This window comes from Ranitomeya imitator, chromosome 4 (assembly GCF_032444005.1).
Source record: "Ranitomeya imitator isolate aRanImi1 chromosome 4, aRanImi1.pri, whole genome shotgun sequence".
NCBI classification, from domain to species: domain Eukaryota; kingdom Metazoa; phylum Chordata; class Amphibia; order Anura; family Dendrobatidae; genus Ranitomeya; species Ranitomeya imitator.
In genome coordinates, this window is record NC_091285.1 from 715359920 (window position 1) to 715377418 (window position 17499).

A 17499-nucleotide genomic window follows, 5' to 3' on the forward strand; every position below is an offset into this window, starting at 1 on the left:
TTGGGCTGGGGGCTGCTGGGGACATTGGGCTGGGGGCTGCTGGGGACACTGGGCTGGAGGCTGCTGGGGACATTGGGCTGGGGGCTGCAGGGGGCATTGGGCTGGAGGCTGCTGGGGACACTGGGCTGGGGGCTGCAGGGGGCATTGGGCTGGAGGCTGCTGGGGACACTGGGCTGGAGGCTGCTGGGGACATTGGGCTGGGGGCTGCTGGGGACACTGGGCTGGAGGCTGCTGGGGACATTGGGCTGGGGGCTGCAGGGGGCATTGGGCTGGGGGCTGCTTGGGACATTGGGCTGGAGGCTGCTGGGGACATTGGGCTGGGGGCTGCTTGGGACATTGGGCTGGGGGCTGCTGGGGACATTGGGCTGGAGGCTGCTGGGGACATTGGGCTGGAGGCTGCTGAGGACATTGGGCTGGGGGCTGCTGGGGACATTGGGCTGGAGGCTGCTGGGGACACTGGGCTGGAGGCTGCTGAGGACTGGAGGCTGCTGAGGACATTGGGCTGGGGGCTGCTGGGGACATTGGGCTGGAGGCTGCTGGGGACATTGGGCTGGAGGCTGCTGGGGACATTGGGCTGGGGGCTGCAGGGGGCATTGGGCTGGGGGCTGCTTGGGACATTGGGCTGGAGGCTGCTGGGGACATTGGGCTGGGGGCTGCTTGGGACATTGGGCTGGAGGCTGCTGGGGACATTGGGCTGGAGGCTGCTGGGGACATTGGGCTGGGGGCTGCTGGGGACATTGGGCTGGAGGCTGCTGAGGACATTGGGCTGGGGGCTGCTGGGGACATTGGGCTGGAGGCTGCTGGGGACACTGGGCTGGAGGCTGCTGAGGACTGGAGGCTGCTGAGGACATTGGGCTGGGGGCTGCTGGGGACATTGGGCTGGAGGCTGGAGGCTGCTGGGGACATTGGGCTGGAGGCTGCTGGGGACATTGGGCTGGGGGTTGCTGGGGACATTGGGCTGGAGGTTGCTGGGGACATTGGGCTGGAGGCTGCTGGGGACATTGGGCTGGAGGCTGGAGGCTGCTGGGGACATTGGGCTGGAGGCTGCTGGGGACATTGGGCTGGAGGCTGCTGGGGACATTGGGCTGGAGGCTGCTGGGGACATTGGGCTGGGGGCTGCTGGGGACATTGGGCTGGAGGCTGCTGGGGACATTGGGCTGGGGGCTGCTGGGGACATTGGGCTGGAGGCTGTAGGGGACATTGGGCTGGGGGCTGCTGGGGACATTGGGCTGGGGGCTGCTGGGGACATTGGGCTGGAGGCTGCTGGGGACATTGGGCTGGAGGCTGCTGGGGACACTGGGCTGGGGGCTGCTGGGGACATTGGGCTGGGGGCTGCTGGGGACATTGGGCTGGAGGCTGGAGGCTGCTGGGGACATTGGGCTGGAGGCTGCTGAGGACATTGGGCTGGGGGCTGCTGGGGACATTGGGCTGGAGGCTGCTGGGGACATTGGGCTGGGGGCTGCTGGGGACATTGGGCTGGAGGCTGCTGGGGACACTGGGCTGGAGGCTGCTGAGGACTGGAGGCTGCTGAGGACATTGGGCTGGAGGCTGCTGGGGACATTGGGCTGGAGGCTGCTGGGGACATTGGGCTGGAGGCTGCTGGGGACATTGGGCTGGAGGCTGCTGGGGACATTGGGCTGGAGGCTGCTGGGGACATTGGGCTGGGGGCTGCTGGGGACATTGGGCTGGGGGCTGCTGGGGACATTGGGCTGGAGGCTGCTGGGGACACTGGGCTGGAGGCTGCTGAGGACTGGAGGCTGCTGAGGACATTGGGCTGGAGGCTGCAGGCTGCTGGGGACATTGGGCTGGAGGCTGGAGGTTGCTGGGGACACTGGGTTGGAGGCTGCTGAGGACATTGGGCTGGAGGCTGCTGGGGACATTGGGCTGGAGGCTGCTGGGGACATTGGGCTGGAGGCTGTAGGGGACATTAGGCTGGAGGCTGCTGGGGACATTGGGCTGGGGGCTGCAGGGGGCATTGGGCTGGGGGCTGCTGAGGACATAGGGCTGGAGGCTGCTGGGGACATTGGGCTGGGGGCTGCAGGGGGCATTGGGCTGGGGGCTGCTGGGGACATTGGGCTGGAGGCTGTAGGGGACATTGGGCTGGAGACTGCTGGGGACATTGGGCTGGAGGCTGTAGGGGACATTGGGCTGGAGGCTGCTGGGGACATTGGGCTGGGGGCTGCAGGGGGCATTGGGCTGGGGGCTGCTGAGGACATAGGGCTGGGGGCTGCTGGGGACATTGGGCTGGAGGCTGTAGGGGACATTGGGCTGGGGGCTGCTGAGGACATTGGGCTGGAGGCTGTAGGGGACATTGGGCTGTAGGCTGTAGGGGACATTGGGCTGGAGACTGCTGGGGACATTGGGCTGGGGGCTGCAGGGGGCATTGGGCTGGGGGCTGCTGGGGACATTGGGCTGGGGGCTGCTGGGGACATTGGGCTGGAGGTTGCTGGGGACATTGGGCTGGGGGCTGCTGGGGACATTGGGCTGGGGGCTGCTGGGGACATTGGGCTGGAGGCTGCTGAGGACATTGGGCTGGGGGCTGCTGAGGACATTGGGCTGGGGGCTGCTGGGGACATTGTGCTGGAGGCTGCTGGGGACATTGGGCTGGAGGCTGCTGGGGACATTGGGCTGGAGGCTGCTGGGGACACTGGGCTGGGGGCTGGAGCCTGCTGGGGACATTGGGCTGGGGGCTGCTGGGGACATTGGGCTGGAGGCTGCTGGGGACACTGGGCTGGGGGCTGGAGGCTGCTGGGGACATTGGGCTGGAGGCTGCTGGGGACACTGGGCTGGAGGCTGCTGGGGACATTGGGCTGGGGGCTGCTGGGGACACTGGGCTGGGGGCTGGAGGCTGCTGGGGACATTGGGCTGGAGGCTGCTGAGGACATTGGGCTGGGGGCTGCTGGGGACATTGGGCTGGAGGCTGCTGGGGACATTGGGCTGGAGGCTGCTGGGGACATTGGGCTGGGGGCTGCAGGGTGCATTGGGCTGGGGGCTGCTGAGGACATAGGGCTGGGGGCTGCTGGGGACATTGGGCTGGAGGCTGTACGGGATATTGGGCTGGGGGCTGCTGGGGACATTGGGCTGGAGGCTGCTGGGGACACTGGGCTGGAGGCTGCTGAGGACTGGAGGCTGCTGAGGACATTGGGCTGGAGGCTGGAGGTTGCTGGGGACATTGGGCTGGAGGCTGCTGAGGACATTGGGCTGGAGGCTGTAGGGGACATTGGGCTGGAGGCTGCTGAGGACATTGGGCTGGAGGCTGCTGGGGACATTGGGCTGGGGGCTGCAGGGGGCAATGGGCTGGGGGCTGCTGAGGACATAGGGCTGGGGGCTGCTGGGGACATTGGGCTGGAGGCTGTACGGGACATTGGGCTGGGGGCTGCTGGGGACATTGGGCTGGAGGCTGCTGGGGACACTGGGCTGGAGGCTGCTGAGGACTGGAGGCTGCTGAGGACATTGGGCTGGAGGCTGGAGGTTGCTGGGGACATTGGGCTGGAGGCTGTAGGGGACACTGGGCTGGAGGCTGCTGAGGACATTGGGCTGGAGGCTGTAGGGGACATTGGGCTGGAGGCTGCTGAGGACATTGGGCTGGAGGCTGCTGGGGACATTGGGCTGGGGGCTGCTGAGGACATTGGGCTGGAGGCTGCTGGGGACATTGGGCTGGAGGCTGCTGAGGACATTGGGCTGGAGGCTGCTGGGGACATTGGGCTGGAGGCTGCTGGGGACATTGGGCTGGAGGCTGCTGGGGACATTGGGCTGGAGGCTGCTGGGGACACTGGGCTGGAGGCTGGAGGCTGCTGGGGACATTGGGCTGGGGGCTGCTGGGGACATTGGGCTGGAGGCTGCTGGGGACATTGGGCTGGAGGCTGCTGGGGACATTGGGCTGGAGGCTGTAGGGGGCATAGGGCTGGGGGCTGCTGAGGACATAGGGCTGGGGGCTGCTGGGGACATTGGGCTGGAGGCTGTAGGGGACATTGGGCTGGGGGCTGCTGAGGACATTGGGCTGGAGGCTGCTGAGGACATTGGGCTGGAGGCTGCAGGGGGCATTGGGCTGGGGGCTGCTGGGGACATTGGGCTGAAGGCTGCTGAGGACATAGGGCTGGGGGCTGCTGGGGACATTGGGCTGGAGGCTGTAGGGGACATTGGGCTGGAGACTGCTGGGGACATTGGGCTGGGGGCTGCAGGGGGCATTGGGCTGGAGGCTGCTGGGGACATTGGGCTGGAGGCTGTAGGGGACATTGGGCTGGAGACTGCTGGGGACATTGGGCTGGGGGCTGCAGGGGGCATTGGGCTGGGGGCTGCTGAGGACATAGGGCTGGGGGCTGCTGGGGACATTGGGCTGGAGGCTGTAGGGGACATTGGGCTGGGGGCTGCTGAGGACATTGGGCTGGAGGCTGCTGAGGACATTGGGCTGGAGGCTGCAGGGGGCATTGGGCTGGGGGCTGCTGGGGACATTGGGCTGGAGGCTGCTGAGGACATAGGGCTGGAGGCTGTAGGGGACATTGGGCTGGAGACTGCTGGGGACATTGGGCTGGAGGCTGTAGGGGACATTGGGCTGGAGACTGCTGGGGACATTGGGCTGGGGGCTGCAGGGGGCATTGGGCTGGGGGCTGCTGAGGACATAGGGCTGGGGACATTGGGCTGGAGGCTGTAGGGGACATTGGGCTGGAGGCTGCTGGGGACATTGGGCTGGGGGCTGCTGAGGACATTGGGCTGGGGACATTGGGCTGGGGGCTGCTGAGGACATTGGGCTGGGGGCTGCTGGGGACATTGGGCTGGAGGCTGTAGGGGACATTGGGCTGGAGGCTGCTGGGGACATTGGGCTGGGGGCTGCTGAGGACATTGGGCTGGAGGCTGCTGAGGACATTGGGTTGGAGGCTGCTGGGGACATTGGGCTGGAGGCTGTAGGGGACATTGGGCTGGAGGCTGCTGGGGACATTGGGCTGGAGGCTGCTGGGGACATTGGGCTGGGGGCTGCTGGGGACATTGGGCTGGAGGCTGCTGGGGGCTGCTGGGGACATTGGGCTGGAGGCTGCAGGGGACATTGGGCTGGAGGCTGCTGGGGACATTGGGCTGGAGGCTGCTGGGGACATTAGGCTGGAGGCTGCTGGGGACATTGGGCTGGGGGCTGCTGGGGTCATTGGGCTGGAGGCTGCTGGGGACATTGGGCTGTGGGCTGCTGGGGACACTGGGCTGGGGGCTGGAGGCTGCTGGGGACATTGGGCTGGGGGCTGCTGGGGACATTGGGCTGGGGGCTGCTGGGGACATTGGGCTGGAGGCTGCTGAGGACATTGGGCTGGAGGCTGTAGGGGACATTGGGCTGGAGGCTGCTGGGGACATTGGGCTGGGGGCTGCTGAGGACATTGGGCTGGGGGCTGCTGGGGACATTGGGCTGGGGGCTGCTGGGGACACTGGGCTGGAGGCTGCTGGGGACATTGGGCTGGAGGCTGCTGGGGACATTGGGCTGGAGGCTGCTGAGGACATTGGGCTGGAGGCTGCTGGGGACATTGGGCTGGGGGCTGCTGAGGACATTGGGTTGGAGGCTGCTGAGGACATTGGGCTGGAGGCTGCTGAGGACATTGGGCTGGAGGCTGCTGAGGACATTGGGCTGGAGGCTGCTGAGGACATTGGGCTGGAGGCTGCTGAGGACATTGGGCTGGAGACTGCTGGGGACATTGGGCTGGAGGCTGCTGAGGACATTGGGCTGGAGGCTGCTGGGGACATTTGGCTGGGGGCTGCTGGGGACATTGGGCTGGAGGCTGCTGGGGACACTGGGCTGGAGGCTGCTGGGGACACTGGGCTGGAGGCTGCTGAGGACATTGGGCTGGGGGCTGCTGAGGACATTGGGCTGGGGGCTGCTGGGGACATTGGGCTGGGGGCTGCTGGGGACATTGGGCTGGGGGCTGCTGGGGACATTGGGCTGGAGGCTGCTGGGGACATTGGGCTGGGGGCTGCAGGGGGCATTGGGCTGGGGGCTGGAGCTCCCCCATCAGTCAGGAAGAAGGGGCCAATCACAAATCCTGATACCTGACCACTCAGAATGCAGCTTTTATCTGAACAATCATATGTTGTCATCCAAAGCAACCAATCATTTTTTTTCTTGGAATCTTTTCCTTGGAAGCCAGTCAGATCTCAGCTCTCATTTGTCCAGTAGAGGGGGTGTGGCCTATAGCAACCAATTAGATTGTATGGCTTTATTTTTCCCATAATTTCCTGTATGAGAGCCGTGAAGTGATTGGTCCTTACATATATAAGGAACTTGGGGAATGAGCTTCTCCTCAGAGCGCTCAGGGATCAGTCATTAGGTCTCCTCTTACTGTCGAGTTTCTCAGGGTTCAGTTTTTCGTCTCCTCCTCTTACTGTCGGGGTTCTTCAGGGATCAGTCCTAGGTCTGCTCCTCTTACTGTTGGGTTTCCTCAGGGTTCAGTTCGAGGTCTCCTCTTACTGTCCAGTTTCTTCAGGGATCAGACCTTGGTCCCCTCCTCTTACTGTCGGGGTTCCTCAGGGTTGAGTCCTAGGTCTCCTCTTACTGTCGGGGTTCCTCAGTGTTCAGTCCTAGGTCTCCTCCTCTTACTGTTAGAGGGTTCCTCAGGGTTCAGTCCTAGGTCTCCTCTTTCTGTCGCGGTTCCTCAGGGTTCAGTCCTAGGGCCCCTCTTCTTACTGTTGGGGGTTCTTCAGGGTTCAGTCTTAGGTCTTCTCTTACTGTCGTGGTTCCTCAGGGATCAGTCCAAGGTCTTCTCTTACTGTCGGGGCTCAGTCCTAGGTCTCCTCCTCTTACTGTTGGGGTTCCTCAGGGATCAGTCCTAGGTCTCCTCTTACTGTTGGGGCTCAGTCCTAGGTCTCCTTCTCTTACTGTTGGGGTTCCTCAGGGATTAGTCCTAGGTCTCCTTTTACTGTTGGGGTTCCTCAGAGTTCAGTCTTAGTGCTTCTTCTCTTACTGTGGGGGTTCCTCAGGGATTAGTCCTAGGTCTCCTTTTACTGTTGGGGTTCCTCAGAGTTCAGTCTTAGTGCTCCTTCTCTTACTGTTGGAGTTCCTCAGGGATCAGTCCTAGGTCTCCTCCTCTTACTGTCGGGGTCCCTCAGGGTTCAGTTTTTCATCTCTTACTGTTGGGGTTCCTCAGGGCTCAGTCCTAGGTCTCCTCTTACTGTCGGGGTTCCTCAGGGTTCAGTTTTTCATCTCTTACTGTCAGTGTTCCTCAGGGCTCAGTCCTAGGTCTCCTCCTCTTACTGTCGGGGTTCCTCAGGGATTAGTCCTAGGGACCCTCCTCTTACTGTTCGGGTTCCCCAGTATTCAGTCCCAGGTCTCCTCTTACTGTCGAGGTTCCTCAGGGTTCAGTCCTAGGTCGCCTCTTACTGTCGGGTTTCCTCAGGGTTCAGTTTTTCGTCTCCTGATCTTACTGTCGAGGTTCCTCAGGGATCAGTCCTAGGTCTGCTCCTCTTACTGTTGGGTTTCATCAAGGTTCAGTCTTTGGTCTCCTCCTCTTACTGTCGGGATTCCTCAGGGTTCAGTCCTAGGTCTCCGTTTACTGTCGAGGTTCCTCAGGTTTCAGTCGTAGGTCTCCTCTTTCTGTCAGGGTTCCTCAGGGCTCAGTCCTAGGGCCCCTCCTCTTACTGTTGGGGGTTCCTCAGGGTTCAGTCCTAGGTCTCCTCCTCTTACTGTTGGGGTTCCTCAGGGCTCAGTCTTAGGTCCCCTCCTCTTACTGTCGAGATTCCTCAGGGATCAGTCATTACGTCTCCTCTTACTGTCATGATTCCTCAGGGTTCAGTCCTAGGTCTCCTCCTCTTACTGTCAGGGTTCAGTTTTTCGTCTCCTCCTCTTACTGTCGGGGTTCCTCAGGGATCAGTCCTAGGTCTTCTCTTACTGTTGGGTTTCCTCAGAGTTCAGTTCGAGGTCTCCTCTTACTGTCTGGTTTCTTCAGGGATCAGACCTTGGTCCCCTCTTACAGTTTGGGTTCCTCAGGGATCAGTCATAGTTCTCCTCTTACTGTTGGGGTACCACATGTTCAGTCCTAGGTCTCCTCCTCTTACTGTCGGGGTTCCTCAGGGTTCAGTCCTAGGTCTCCTCTTACTGTCGGGGGTTCCTCAGGGTTCAGTCCTAGGTCTCTTACTGTCGGGGCTCCTCAGGGTTCAGTCCTAGGTCTCCTCTTTCTGTCGCGGTTCCTCAGGGTTCAGTCCTAGGGCCCCTCCTTTTACTGTTGGGGGTTCCTCAGGGTTCAGTCCTAGGTCTCCTCCTCTTACTGTCACTGTTCCTCGGTTCAGTTCTAGGTCTCCTCCTCTTACTGTCGGGGCTCTTCATTCAGGGTTCAATTCTAGGTCTCCTGCTCTTACTGTTGGGGTTCCTCAGGGTTCAGTCCAAAGTCTCCTTCTCTTACTGTTGGGGGTTCTTCAGGATTCAGTCCTTGGGTCTCTCTTCTTTCTCAAACACTAAGGGGGCCCTCATATAGTTTGGGGGGCCTCATACTGTGTAAGTCACTATATCTGTACTTTACTCTCCTATACTTTATGCAATTCAGCACTATAAGGTGGTAATATCGGTGTTGGTCTTCTTGTAGAGATGTATTTTCAGTTCTCTTACTGTCGGGGATCAGTCCTAGGTATCCTCCTCTTACTGTCGGGGTTCCTCAGAGATTAGTCCTAGGTCTCCTCCTCTTACTGTCGGGATTCCTCAGGGTTCAGTCCTAGGTCTCCGTTTACTGTCGAGGTTCCTCAGGTTTCAGTCGTAGGTCTCCTCTTTCTGTCAGGGTTCCTCAGGGCTCAGTCCTACGGCCCCTTCTCTTACTTTGGGGTTACTCAGGGATCAGTCCTAGGTCTCCTCCTCTTACTGTCGGGGTTCCTCAGTCTTAGGTCTCATCTTACTTTCAGGGTTCCTCAGGGCTCAGTCCTAGGTCTCCTCCTCTTACAGTCGGGGTCCTCAGGGATCAGTCTTAGGTTTCCTCTTACTGTCGGGGTTCCTCAGGGTTCAGTCCTAGGTCTCCCCTTACTGTCGGGGTTCCTCAAGGATTAGTCCTAGGTCTCCTCTTACTTTCGGGGTTCCTCAGGGTTCAGTTCAAGGTCTCCTCCTCTTACCGTCCGGTTCCCTCAGGGATCAGTCCTTGGTTTTCCTCCTCTTACTGTTAGGCTTTCTTAGGGTTCAGTCCTAGGTCTCCTCTTTCAGTCGGGGATACTCAGGGTTCAGTCCTAGGTCCCCTCCACTTTCTGTCAGGGTTCAGTCCTAGGTCTCCTCTTACTATCAGGGTTCCTCAGGGATTAGTCCTAGGTCTCCTCCTCTTACTGGTTAGGTTCCTCAGGGTTCAGTCCTAGGTCTCCTATTACTGTCGGGTGTCACGATAATGTATAAAATGGAGTAGTATTTTTCATTTTCCCTGTTATCACGCACGCTGTGGGCTCTGACCCCCCTTCTCTCTTTGCTTCTCCTGTGTGTGTCTGAATTCTAAACCTCTCATTCCCTCTCCCCACAAGAATTTTTACGGCCTCTGTAGCTGCAGTAGACAATTCTCCCATCTAGTACCAGCTAGAACTAGTATAGTCTCTCTCAAAAGACATGAGGTTTTTTGTTCTATTATAGTGAGATATTGGGCCACCGATTTGGGCTAGAAAATAAGAAGTCCATATTGCAAATTTCCATCGGTAGATCTGTCAACCACTGTAAGCGCTAGAAGCTAAACACAACGAGTGCAAAGTGTGCATTTCTCCGGAACCGTGTACGAATTTGGTATCAATAGAAAGCTAATTTCAATACAAGATGAATGATGTGGGTGCCGTTACTCTGCTACGTTGTCCAGGGAAGATATGACAATAATAAGTTAGGCTGGCAAATCTGCAACTTTGAGGGAAAGGGGAGGGCGGTGGTAACTCAGCCCCTTTCGTGATGTCACAAGCCTACAAGTATAAGTTACTGCCAGTGAGCCCAACCTTCAGTCTTGCCTGAGGAGCTGTGGGCATTTGGCTCCGCCTACCAGCATGGTTAGCTGAAATGATCTAAGCAAATGTGAGTTTTATCTTTCTTGAATCCATGTATTTTTATAATTGCTGTACATACTTTAAATGGTCTCATATTGTAAAATCTTGATATACCTTTTATAAACACTGCCTAATCTTTCTATGGAGAAAAAGTTATAATATTTACTAGTTTCGTTCACTTGCTCTAAAACGTACCCTAAGTATTCTGAAGTTCATTACGCTACTAAATTGGGTTGGCTCTGAACCCCTCTGTGGAGAAATCTGAGCTGGTGGCAGCGAAGTGTGTTCTGGGCTGGGGGGGTTACCTCTGGCAGCGACAGAACAGGGTTTTATAAGCTATTGTCTGGCTGCGGCCTGAGCATTTAGAATTCCCTCGCTGCAGCGTGTCTGCTAGCCAGTCCACAGTGAAGCGGCCCGTCCGGCGACTAATTATCTCAGGTGTAGTTCCCTGACTGATCTGAGGGTAAGGGGGGCGCTGGAGAGCTGCAAGTTCCGAAGCGGAACTGGAAAGCGGGATATACATAAATCCCTGCAGTTGCGTGATATTGTAGCAGCAGTGGGATAACTAAAATAAGCCCCTGCGATAAATTGATAAATAGCCTTGTTTGTGTTTCATCACATTGTAGCAGTGGAGGGATAACTAAGATAAGCCCCCTGCACATGTGATAGCCGTGTGTTGGCCAAAGGTCCCCCACGATCTGTGACCCATTGGTGTCGGCACGGTGGGAATCGGGACATCGGGGTTCCTCAGGAATCAGTCCTAAGTCTCCTCTTACTGTCGGGGTTCCTCAGGGATCAGTCCTAGGTCTCCTCTTACTGTCGGGGTTCCTCAGGAATCTGTCCTTGGTCTCCTCCTCTTACTTTCGAGGTTCCTCAGGACTCAGCCCTAGGGCTTCTCTTACTGTTGGGGTTCCTCGGGGATCAGTCCTAGGTCTCCTCTTACTGTCGGGGTTCCTCAGGGTTCAGTTCTAAGTCTCCTCGTCTTACTGTCAGGGCTCCTCACGGTTCAGTTCTACGGCCCCTCCTTTTACTGTTGGGGGCTCCTCAGGGTTCAGTCCTAGGTCTCCTCTTACTGTCGGGGCTCTTCAGGGTTCAATTCTAGGTCTCCTGCTCTTACTGTTGGGGTTCCTCAGGGTTCAGTCCAAAGTCTCCTCTTACTTTTGGGTGTTCTTTAGGATTCAGTCCTAGGGCCCCTCCTCTTACTGTTGGGGTTCCTCAGGGTTCAGTGCCAGGTCTCCTCTTACTGTCGGGGTTCCTCAGGGTTCAGTCCTAGGTCTCCTCCTCATACTGTCACTGTTCCTCACGATTCAGTTCTAGGTCTCCTCCTCTTACTTTTGGGTGTTCTTTAGGATTCAGTCATAGGGCCCCTCCTCTTACTGTTGGAGTTCCTCAGGGTTCAGTCCCAGGTCTCCTCATACTGTCGGGGTTCCTCAGGGTTCAGTCCTAGGTCTCCTTCTCTTACCGTTGGGGGTTCTTCAGGATTCAGTCCTTGGGTCTCTCTTCTTTCTCAAACACTAAGGGGGCCCTCATATAGTTTGGGGGGCCTCATACTGTGTAAGTCACTATATCTGCACTTTACTCTTCTATACTGTATGCTCTTCAGCACTATATAGTCACTACATGGTGGTAATATCGGTGTTGGTCTTCTTGTAGAGATGTATTTTTAGTAGCTGCGCGGTCATCTGCGGAGGCGCCATTATACCCACGATCAGGCTGCGCCGGTTGCTGTAGTTGTAATCACCGTTACCTGGTTAGTGGAGCACTCGGATGTTCGGCTTCTTCCCTGAGCCGCACCCCTCCACACCTCTGCTCCCCCGACATTGCCATCTCCATGTGTGGCTCTACAATATCTGGGGTCTTGTGCAGACAATACAGAGTACACAAATGGGAAGCAACTGCCATATGTTTGAAAAAAATATGCAAATCTTTATTTAAACAAAATGTCACATACAAATTAAAAATTTCATGGGAACATAAACAACAAAACGGATCTGCCAACCCACCAAGGAAAAAGCTAACAAAACGCGCGTCGGGGCGCTACTCTGCAAAACCATGTCATGTATTCTTTATTCTATTAGAACTTTCCATCTTCATTTCTTACGAACTTAAACTATTGGTACTACCCTAGGCACTATGTACTTTAGCATCGTGTATGCCTTTGTGCCTTATTTTCAGTGAAGAGTGGATAGCTCTATACATTGAACTCTATGAGCACCAACTGTGATGCTAAAGCATTTTTTAATCGACGTACCCATGACATATGTTTTTTTGACTTTGGTTGTCCTTATTGATCTTTCCTAGAGCTAATGTGCGCTATTTTGTCCATTTGGACTGATATATAATTGATGTTCCATATATAACATTTTTGGACCTTTTGTGATTGCTACCAGGTTATAGAAATGTATTCCCTGACTGAATAATTAATCCGGTCCATCTGCATCTGAATCTGCTGTTGTTGAAAAATTGCTATGCGCATCGAATTTCATAAGCACTAATTGCATTTCAATAAGCTTTGCGATAATTTAATTCTTAATTTTGGTTTATCTACAAGGGTTAAGTTCATAGGAGGTAAGAATTGTTTTGCTCTTATATATTACTGTTTACTCTCTATATTACAGGGCATTAAAATCTTAACACACAGTTTACCAGTAAAAGGCGCAGCGAGGGTCCTGCTGTCCACAAGCTGCAATCTATAAGGAGATGGGGGTCCTGGATGCTGATACAAGTGACAGCAATGATATTAGAGGGAGCCGTCCGCTGACGCTTCCTCTCCCATCATTCCCCCTCTGCGTCTGAGCTCTGTGACGAGCGGTGCGGAGGGTCAAAAGACGCTGAGGAGACCGGAGCAGCGAAGGACAGGGAGAGGCACGTAGTTACTTTCATGTATGGAGGACTATATGGGCCCCTTAATACTGTATGGAGGACTATATGTTGCCCATAATACTGTATGGAGGACTATATGGAGCCCATTATACTGTATGGAGGACTATATGGGGCCCATTATACCATATGGAGGACTATATGGGGCCCATAATACTGTTTGGAGGACTATATGGGGCCCATAATACTGTATGGAGGACTATGTGGGGCCCATAATACTGTATGGAGGACTATATGGGGCCCATTATACTGTATGGAGGACTATATGGGGCCCATAATACTGTATGAAGGACTATATGGGGCCCATTATACTGTATGGAGGACTATATGGGGCCCATAACACTGTTTGGAGGACTATATGGGGCCCATAATACTGTATGGAGGACTATGTGGGACCCATAATACTGTATGAAGGACTATATGGGGCCCACTATACTGTATGGAGGACTATGTGGGACCCATAATATGGTATGGAGGACTATATGGGGCCCATTATACTGTATGGAGGACTATATGGGGCCCACTATACTGTATGGAGGACTATATGGTGCCCATTATATCGTATGGAGGACTATATGGGGCCCATAATACTGTTTGGAGGACTATGTGGGGCCCATAATACTGTATGAAGGACTATATGGGGCCCACTATACTGTATGGAGGACTATGTGGGGCCCATAATACTGTATGGAGGACTATATGGGGCCCATAATACTGTATGGAGGACTATATGGGGCCCATTATACTGTATGGAGGACTATATGGGGCCCATTATACCGTATGGAGGACTATATGGGGCCCATAATACTGTTTGGAGGACTATATGGGGCCCATAATACTGTTTGGAGGACTATATGGGGCCCATAACACTGTTTGGAGGACTATATGGGGCCCATAATACTGTATGGAGGACTATGTGGGACCCATAATACTGTATGAAGGACTATATGGGGCCCACTATACTGTATGGAGGACTATGTGGGACCCATAATACGGTATGGAGGACTATATGGGGCCCATTATACTGTATGGAGGACTATATGGGGCCCACTATACTGTATGGAGGACTATATGGTGCCCATTATATCGTATGGAGGACTATATGGGGCCCATAATACTGTTTGGAGGACTATGTGGGGCCCATAATACTGTATGAAGGACTATATGGGGCCCACTATACTGTATGGAGGACTATGTGGGGCCCATAATACTGTATGGAGGACTATATGGGGCCCATAATACTGTATGGAGGACTATATGGGGCCCATTATACTGTATGGAGGACTATATGGGGCCCATTATACCGTATGGAGGACTATATGGGGCCCATAATACTGTTTGGAGGACTATATGGGGCCCATAATACTGTTTGGAGGACTATATGGGGCCCATAACACTGTTTGGAGGACTATATGGGGCCCATAATACTGTATGGAGGACTATGTGGGACCCATAATACTGTATGAAGGACTATATGGGGCCCACTATACTGTATGGAGGACTATGTGGGACCCATAATACGGTATGGAGGACTATATGGGGCCCATTATACTGTATGGAGGACTATATGGGGCCCACTATACTGTATGGAGGACTATATGGTGCCCATTATATCGTATGGAGGACTATATGGGGCCCATAATACTGTTTGGAGGACTATGTGGGGCCCATAATACTGTATGAAGGACTATATGGGGCCCACTATACTGTATGGAGGACTATGTGGGGCCCATAATACTGTATGGAGGACTATATGGGGCCCATAATACTGTATGGAGGACTATATGGGGCCCATTATACTGTATGGAGGACTATATGGGGCCCATTATACCGTATGGAGGACTATATGGGGCCCATAATACTGTTTGGAGTACTATATGGGGCCCATAATACTGTTTGGAGGACTATGTGGGGCCCATAATACTGTATGAAGGACTATATGGGGCCCACTATACTGTATGGAGGACTATGTGAGGCCCATAATACTGTATGGAGGACTATATGGGGCCCATTATACTGTATGGAGGACTATATGGGGACCATAATACCGTATGAAGCACTATGGGGCCCATAATACTGTTTGGAGGACTATATGGGGCCCATTATACCGTATGAAGGACTATATGGGGCCCATTATACTGTATGGAGGACTATATGGGGCCCATAATACTGTATGGAGGACTATATGGGGCCCATTATACTGTATGGAGGACTATATGGGGCCCATTATACTGTATGGAGGACTATATGGGGCCCATAATACTGTATGGAGGACTATATGGGGCCCATTATACTGTATGGAGGACTATATGGGGCCCATAATACTGTATGGAGGACTATGTGGGGCCCATAATACTGTATGGAGGACTATATGGGGCCCATTATACTGTATGGAAGACTATGTGGGGCCCATAATACTGTATTGAGGACTATGTGAGGCCCATAATACTGTATGGAAGACTATGTGGGGCCCATAATACTGTATGGAGGACTATGTGAGGCCCATAATACTGTATGGAGGACTATGTGAGGCCCATAATACTGTATGGAGGACTACGTGGGGCCCATTATACCGTATGGATGACTATATGGGGCCATAATACTGTTTGGAGGACTATATGGGGCCCATAATACTGTATGGAGGACTATGTGGGGCCTATAATACAGAAACAAGCAGCAATGAATGTTACTGAGTGAAAATTGCAAACTGCCATTGTAGTGCCCAGTACGTTGTAGAACCCATACATTGTAGTTTCCAGTACGTTATAATGCCCAGTACATGGTAGTGCCCAGTACGTTGTAGTTTCCAGTACAGTACATTATATTGCCCAGTACATTATAGTGCCCAGTACATTATAGTGCCCTGTACATTGTAGTACCCATACATTGTAGTACCCATACATTGTAGTTTCCAGTACATTATAGTGCCCAGTACGTTGTAGTGCCCATATATTATAGTGCTTAGAACATTGTAGTGCCCAGCTCATTCTTCTGAAAACACAAACCCGTAAATTAGGCGGGCTCTCATCGCTTTAAAAATGCCATACATGTGGACGCTATGTGTGGTTTAGGCACACTGCGGCCCAGAAGGGAGGGAGCATTTAAATTTGGGAGCGCTGAATTTGCTGAATTTCTTTTGGCAGGTGAGGAGCCATTTTGCTTTTCCAGAGCCTTTGTACTACCAGTAACGTTGATGCCCCCTATATTTCCATTAACAGATGACAGATCTGAGTGAGGACTTGCTTATTTTTTGGATTGAGTTTAAGCTTTTATTGGGAACATTTTACATTATGTTTGGGATCACATTTATCCTGCGCTCTACGCTGAGCACTTACTATGGGGTTTCCTTCCAAATCTCTGAGTGACGTGATTCAGATGAAACCCCCGAGGGATCCATTCACTATAATGAGGCGGCAGAGTTTCTCTGGACTCCATCTGGCCTCGGTTCACTTTCGTCCTTATTTCCCCTCTGGGTCATTATGTCCGATTAGTGATCGCTGGTGTCAGTAACGCTCCAGCGCTGCGGGGCACGAGACCTGTGTGAGTAGGGGTGAGCAGGATCCATGTGCTGCACCGCGCTGTCAGCGTTCTGCCACATAAAGGGGCTGCGATATCAGGATAGTCTCCCCCTTATATACAGCCACCTCCGCTGAGGAGCCCCCACTACAGGGTGATGAGACGCGTAAACAAGGACTGTCTTAGAGGGACTGGTCACACTTGGGCACTGTCCTGGGCAGGACAAGTGACGCGGCACCGTGCAGGACGGGAGAAATGCAGCACAGGGCAGGACGAGAGACGCGGCACCGTGTAGGACAGGAGACATGGCACCGTGTAGGACAGGAGACGGGGCAGGACGGGAGACATGGCACCGTGTAGGATAGGAGACGTGGCACGGGGCAGGACGAGAGATGCGGAACCATGCAGGACGGCAGACACAGCACAGGGCAGGACGGGAGACATGGCACCGTGTAGGATAGGAGACGTGGCAGGACGAGAGATGCGGCACCATGCAGAATGGGAGACGCGCCACCGTGCAGGACAGGAGACATGGCACGGGGCAGGACGGGAGACGTGGCACGGGGCAGGACGGGAGACGCAGCACCGTGTAGGATAGGAGACGTGGCACAGGGCAGGACGGGAGACGCGCCACTGTGCAGGACGCGAGACGTGGAACAGGGCAGGACGGAAGACTCGGCACCGTGTAGGATAGGAGACGTGGCACGGGGCAGGACGAGAGACGCTGTAGTGAGCATGCTCAGTGACTTATGACACTGTAGTGAGCATGCTCAGTGACTTATGACGCTGTAGTGAGCGTGCTCAGTGACTTATGACGCTGTAGTGAGCATGCTCAGTGACTTATGATGATGTAGTGAGCGTGCTCAGTGACTTATGATGATGTAGTGAGCGTGCTCAGTGACTTATGATGATGTAGTGAGCGTGCTCAGTGACTTATGACGCTGTAGTGAGCGTGCTCAGTGACTTATGACGCTGTAGTGAGCGTGCTCAGTGACTTATGATGATGTAGTGAGCGTGCTCAGTGACTTATGATGCTCTACTGAGCATGCTCAGTGACTTATGACACTGTAGTGAGCGTGCTCAGCGACTTATGACACTGTAGTGAGCGTGCTCAGTGACTTATGATGCTCTACTGAGCGTGCTCAG